Below are 6,668 nucleotides of genomic sequence, written 5' to 3' on the forward strand. Positions count from 1 at the left end.
CCTGAGCTCAGCCCTAATTTCTCAGAGGTCATGCAGCCTGACACCCTCATGCTGGGGAGTGGGGGCCAAGGAGAAAGAGAAGCTGAGGCAGGCAGGCAAGGGAGGCTGACAAGCTCTGGAGAAGGTGCTGGACACACTGGTTAGGGATCCCATGGAGGAGAGGGAGGAAAGGGGAAGGCCTGGGACTGGGTCTGCATTGAGAGCTGAAGAAGCACCAGGCACAGTATGAGCAAAATAACCTCCTAGTGACTGTCCATTAACTTGGGGTCAACAGTGTAGACACGTTCTGAGCAGTCAGGGTCAATGCCTTCAAGCAGCTCCTCATGAAGGGGCCCCAGAAATACACAAATGAAACCCACAGAAGGAGAATCTAAGGCAGAGAGTAGTGACCTTGAGGCCAGCGTCCATGCTGGAATCTAGGTTTTAAGGGACCAGTGATGTAGCAATGAGCCAAGGGTATGAAGACCTAAGACTTAGCATGGGAGCTGGACCCTGCCTTTTCCCCCACGCTTTCTTGGGGCTCTGCAAAGACCAGCTCCCCCACCTCCTCTCAGGACCAGGGGAGACCCTAAGAACACTAACTCAAGCAATCAAAAGGGGAATAAGTCTCCCTACCCTCTTCCCTGAAGTGAGATTTGAAGGTCCCAGAGGCCAGATGTCTGTTGACAGTTAGACCAAGGAGTCTCTGTAGCAGTAGGAGGGAGGGTGGAGGGAAAACTTCCAGAGAAGTCCTGCAGAGAAGACCTGGGAGCAAAACCCATGAGGTTCATCACACTCCCATGGACACTAAAAGTGTAATACAGTTCAGAATGTCCAGGATTTCCATGTAACTATAGGCAGGAGCTGGTAATTACATTTCTTCTCAACGATCTACCCCATATCCTCATCTTCCTCCAGTAAACACATCTTTTATAAAACACACTGAATGAGATCCTGGGCTTTAGAAACTGCCTCCTCTGAAGAGATGGGTATAATTTCAGCAAAAGCAATTTAGGATACACTTTGGAAAGCACTTCCTTAGACCTAGGGTAGGTAGATGCTACAACCACACACACACACACACACACACCCCAAACAGGAAAAGGAAAGCCCACAATTGACTGCTATTCCTTTCCTTGTGGGATGGGCCTCCAGATGATTTGTCCCACATCAGGGAAGAAAATGTAGTCTCTCAAACATTAGAAAATGAATTCCCCTGTAACCCTGAGCTGCAGGAGGGAGATGATGGTTTCCCTCCCTTGTCATGGCAAACATTCTGAGGAAGGATGACACAGGCTGGAGGGAAGACCCGAAGTGCAGACACCCAGTTCCCTGTCCTGTCCACTGGCCCCCCTCTCCTGCTGGATCTCCAGCTCTCTGCAGCTCTCACTGTCCATTCCTTTGACTCCCACTGTGATCACCGCTCAGGGGGAAGGAAAGCATCCCAAGGGAGGAGAAGACAGGGCCCTGCTCATTGGAATGTGGGAAGAGAGCCCCACAAGACCAGAAACCCTGGGTAAAATAAAACATATAAGTTAACAGATTGTAGCCCGATCCTCCAGTGCTGAGGGACTCTGGAAAGGAGGATGGGAGCAGAGATGGAGAGCAGCAAGCAAGAGCAGAGGGAAGGAAATGCAGATTGAGAGGCTGGGGTGCAAAGGGCTGGGAGACAGGAGGTTGGTGTGCTAGGCGGGTCTGCAGAGAAGCTAAGAAGACATCAGAGATGAGGGTGAGGATGGAATAAATGTCTCAGATTTATCAGTCTTGACACCTGTGCACGGTTCTTCTGCATGAATCTCCTTTTCTCATCAATAACAGGTTACACAAGCAGGTGTTAGTGCTGCTATTTTACAGATAATGAAACCAAGGCACAGAGAGGGTAAGTAACTCCTCTCAAGTCACAGAGCAGGTGAGGGGCAGAGCAGAGAATCACATGACTGCATGTGGGGCCCCCTCCGGCAGGCTCTGTCCTGGGAAGCAGGAAGGCTGGGGGCCCAGGCGTGGCAGGGAAAAGGTTCACCTCAGAAGGCCAAAGTTCTGCCTCCTGGTCCTTCTCAGCATGCCCTACCCAGGAGAGCTTTGCCAAGTTGAGGCCTCAGCTGGGGAGTGGGGAAGGAATACCTTACCCTTTGAAGATGAGAGGCTGAACCACAGCATTTATGGAAGATCCTTCAGCTTTAAACACAGAATTCCATCCATAGAAGGGGTGGTTGAAGGGGAGAGCCCAGAGAAAGGTCTCAGAGCCTTCAGGCTTCCCATGACCCCTCCCCACCCCATCCCTGTCTCACTCTCCCTCTTTCTGTCTCCTGACCCCTGGAGCCTCCTCTCCGCCTGTCCAGGCCCCGGCAGCTGTCTCTCCTGGAGCCATGGCTCCCTAGCCTGTGCGGTCCAGGCTCAGTCGTCCTCACAGCCTAGGAGGACACATCAAGGCCAGGAAGTCAGCCTCGCTCCCAGCGTCCTGCCCGCCCAGCCCAGGGTCACCGCGGAGCTACAACCCTGGACATTTTACACTGTGACCCCGCATCCAGCAGACCCTGCCTTCTCCATCTCTCTGCCTCCCTCACACACATTCCCCAACACACACACACACACACACACACACACACACACACACACGACATGCTAACTTATGCACGCACGTCTCCAGACAACTGTGCACGTACACATCACTGCCCAACACATTTCAGGACTCCCTCCAGTGGCCTCAATTCTAATTCTAGCAACTTCAGAACCCCCAGCCTGGCGGTGAACATCTGCCTCCCTACTGCCCCTCCATGCTGGTCCCCAATCCAGCTGTTTATACCAGGCCAGCACAGCTGGCTCCTGCCTGGTTTTCGTTTGCTCATCCTGCTTCAGAAGCAACAGAGAGAGGTTCTCCTCCTCTTCTCCTCCATCCCTGCCCTGCTGGGTTGATCCTTCTATACCTACTCATGACTCCCCTCCTCCAGGCAGCCTTCCCTGATGAACTCACTGGCTCTGATTATGAATTTGCCTAATCATTTGCACTTGTGGGTCTGTGATGAGTGAGTGTCACCGAGCAGGGAGGGAACTGTCAGCTCCCCAAGGGCAGGACCCCTTGACTAAGTATTTCAGGCAAATGCCAGGCTTCCCGTCCAGCACCAGGCTGGGGCTGCTCCTGGGAGCACTACTACCTGGTTGTAACAAACACACAAAAAAATGATACTGGGGCCTTCAGAGCCACGTGAGAGGAGGCCGTCCTCCACTGTGTCTGCCCACATCCACCTGGTTTTCCACTGGAAATACTGCTTCCAAGCTGGGTCCTCACCTTCTTCTCCAGCCTCGGAGAACACTGGGCAATTCTCAACACTTAGACCCGCCCTAAAGGACACCACGGTGTCCCTGGTGAGGAGTCTCAGAGCTGCCCTGCAGGCTGGGAAGGGATCCCCACGGAGGAGCCAGCATGAGCCGGCCTCCTGCAGGGGTGGATGTCAGTGCCATTGGGAGTAAGGTGACAGGCAGGGGCTCCAAGCTTCTAAGCAGTGACCTGCGAAGGGCTCGGTGGCCACAAGAGGGCGGCAGAGAACGGCGCTCCCTGCAGAGCCAGCCCTGGGCCCTGGGAGCTGAGACAGGGCTGGGCTGCCCAGGCTGGGGGGCTGTGGCTCTGGCAAAACCCCAGGAATTTCCGTTCTCAGGAAAACCCTCCTACCGCCCTGCCCACTGACTTCCCTTATTCCCTTCAGCCCCTGAAATGCCATCCCCACACCAGCCCCCTTCCCTTTTCTGGTCCCCAGCCCTGGGGCTGCTGGCACAGAAGGGCCACCGGCTATTCCTTTATAGTTGGACAGCAGGTGACATGCCAGCTCCCAGAGCTGAGGCCTCACAGGGGTCCCGCTGAGAACTAGAACCAGAACTGAAACCCACGTGCTCTTGATTCCCAATCCAGGGTCTTCCCATGGGTGCTGACCACTGCTCCTAAAAGCAAAGCACACTTCATGGCCCCAGTGGAAAACCAGCTCAGAGCCCTGGGTTCACACCCTGATGTCAAAGCTCCCCCTTCCCCATGTGACCTATGCTACACACAGAACTGGGCACAGAGGACTGTTCATCACACAGCACAGACATGTGAGCCACACACACCGTGCTGTGCACACCCCCATCCTTAGCACACACCCCGCTCTGCTCCTGAGTCCCACAGCTCTGCCCCCTCTCTTCCTACTTCCTGAGCTGAGAGAGGACCTTCTCCTCATTCATCATGTGCTCTTTGCCCTGTGTTTCCAGAGGCTCCTCACAGCTGCAGACAGGGAAGCCCTTTCCCTGCTCTAATCTGCTCCCTCCTACCACAGCCCCTGTTTCCAGTTCCCCTGGCACCACCTGGAGTGACAGGGGAACCAGAGGGAAAACTGGAGGTCTCTGAGCTCTCTTCTCTGAATCTGCCCTGCTGATCACTGTCCTCCTGCCCAGGAAAGGTCTGACTCATCTGTGACCCACCAGGCTTTACCCACCTCCTCTCAGTGTCCTGACACGCTGACCCACGTCCCTATCCAGAAGAAACTATTCCCGTGCTGGGGGGAGGGGATACTGGTCTCTAATTTCACAAACTCAGCCTGGGCTTATAGGGCACAAAGTGCAACACGAGGATTTGATTTAGACGCAGTAGGAACTTCCCAGCACAATGGGTGTGAAAGCCTCAGCTTGTATGAAACACAGTAAGAAAGCTCACATGGCCTCACCAGAGGCCTCCAGGAGATAAGGACTTGGTCTGCACCTGTCTGGGTGGTATTGAGGAGGGACAGAGGTTTTCACTGTGATTCTGGTCACCCAGCCTCAGCAGGGGGCACACAAGGACTTCTGGGGACTCTGAGGCCCTCAGGCAGAATGGGTGGAGTCTAGAGTTAGGAACTGCAGCCTGGTTCCATCATTCCCAAATCCTGGGGGTGGGGACAGGGAGAGAGCTGGCCTGAACCCTCCTCTTTCTGGCCCCCCTCCCACCCTGCCCCCCCATGGCCCTTCCTGGTAAAAGCAGGGCCTGTGAGCTCTTCCCATGCAGCCCTTAGTGCAGGCCTCAGGCCCCAGTGTCCACCCAGCCTCATACCCGGAACCCTGAGGCCACACCCCTGTGCCTGGTAGGACAGAGACCCCCACTGCTCAGGCTCCCATCCCCCACACCCCCAGCACTAACAGCCTTCCTCTCCTGGCCTCCCCCCTCCCCCACCCCATCCACAACCTGCTAGAAATGTGGGCAAATCAGACCAAAAACACTTTCAGCTAGGAGGCTTCAGGCTCCCCCAGGGACAGCACACACACACACGCGCACGCACGCGTGCACACACACAGACGCATGCAGACGCACACATAGGCAGGTACACACACACAGATGCTCACACTCATACATACACACAGACACATACCCTCAAAATACACACATATACACACCCATACATCACATTGTCACATGCATGTAACACAGACACATACACACTCATACATTTACAGACAGGCATGCACACCCAGACTTACACACTCTGACCACTCATCAAACACACTTGTGCACACATACGCACCACTCTATTCCTTTCTTCTAAGGCTCCAGAGCCAGTCCTCTGGATCCTAGAGATCTGGAATGTGCAGGGGAAAGCAGGGAAACCCACAGGGAACCTGTTTCTGGTTTCCTGGCCCACACTGCAGCTCCCCTGCTCTATCCCCCTTCCTGCCACCAGAGTCTCTGGGACTGTGGCCCAAACCATGGAAGCGCAACCTGCAGAGATCACTCAGTCCTTCGCACAACGGACACTTGTGAGCACCTACCTGCCACCCCCACCCCACCCCCACCCCCAGGCCTGAAGCTGAGGGAGACGCATAAAAGAGTAAGACCTTCTGTCCAGTGCTGTGGGGGAAGAGCAAAGCTCAGGAGCCAAGGACCTGAGTTCAAATCCTGCCTTTTCGTCTTCATATGTTCTTACCTTGGGCCCTTCACATAACCTCTCTCAGCCTCAGTTTTATCACCTGTAAAGTAGCATTAATAAAATTTACCTACTGTGAGATTAAGACAGGTGAAGCTTCCATCAGCAGTGTGTCCACCATGGAAGCCACCCCACTCCATTCCCCAGCCCCCGTGGGGAGCGTCTCCCCAACACCCTTCCAGTCCTGCTGTCCCTGACACAGAAACCCCATCTCCTTGAGGCTCAGACCCCCAGGTGCCCACACCTGGGGAAACTTGAACTCAGCCTTGGCCAGCACCATCCTAATCCCCAGCCCCAACCACCCCCACCTCTCCTGGTCCATCATGCCTCTTGTCCCTTTACAGGTTACATTTTCTGTAATGACCTTTATCATGGCTGACCGTGGCCCAGATGTTCCCGGGGGAGCGCTGTCCCTGTGCATCAGCTGGACATGAAGGGCTAATCAGCCTCCACAGAGCTGCCCCGTGGAAAATGGTCTGTACTTCTCTGAATTACACCAATTTTAGAACGTTCTTTATGGACAGAATGCAGGAGAGAGTTATAGGACAGGACTTGCTGTGCTAAGAAGATGTGGGAGAGATTATGTCGCCCCATGAATCCTAAATAATTGCTCAGAGGAAACCCCAATACATTCTGTGCTCAGAGCTGGGAAGCAGCCCAGTCCACCCCCCCTCATATGGGCACTCCCTGCAGGGGCCTTGGGCCAAGGGGAGCTGGGAGGGCTGCCCTACCCCTGCTGCTCAGGTGGCCTCCTCAGCCCCCTCCAGA

General features: G+C 54.7%; 1 non-coding gene and 1 pseudogene across 7 annotated transcripts in view; one reads left to right on the forward strand and one right to left on the reverse strand.

The window, feature by feature from the left end:
* Positions 1-6,668, reverse strand: part of LOC100476441 — a 106,540-nt gene that overhangs the window by 24,698 nt on the left and 75,174 nt on the right. The window contains exon 1 of one of the 7 annotated variants that reach the window (XR_004621493.1): positions 5,901-6,662. The exons of 5 other annotated variants lie outside the window; for them this stretch is intronic. This is a non-coding gene — a transcript (cationic amino acid transporter 3). Of the gene's footprint in view, positions 1-615; positions 5,745-5,900; positions 6,663-6,668 lie in introns of those variants that run through there. One more of the 7 variants, XR_004621495.1, reaches the window with a different exon arrangement.
* Positions 1-6,668, forward strand: part of LOC109488714 — a 34,107-nt pseudogene that overhangs the window by 2,779 nt on the left and 24,660 nt on the right.

Source organism: Ailuropoda melanoleuca, chromosome 16 (genome assembly GCF_002007445.2).
Source record: "Ailuropoda melanoleuca isolate Jingjing chromosome 16, ASM200744v2, whole genome shotgun sequence".
NCBI classification, from domain to species: Eukaryota; Metazoa; Chordata; class Mammalia; order Carnivora; family Ursidae; genus Ailuropoda; species Ailuropoda melanoleuca.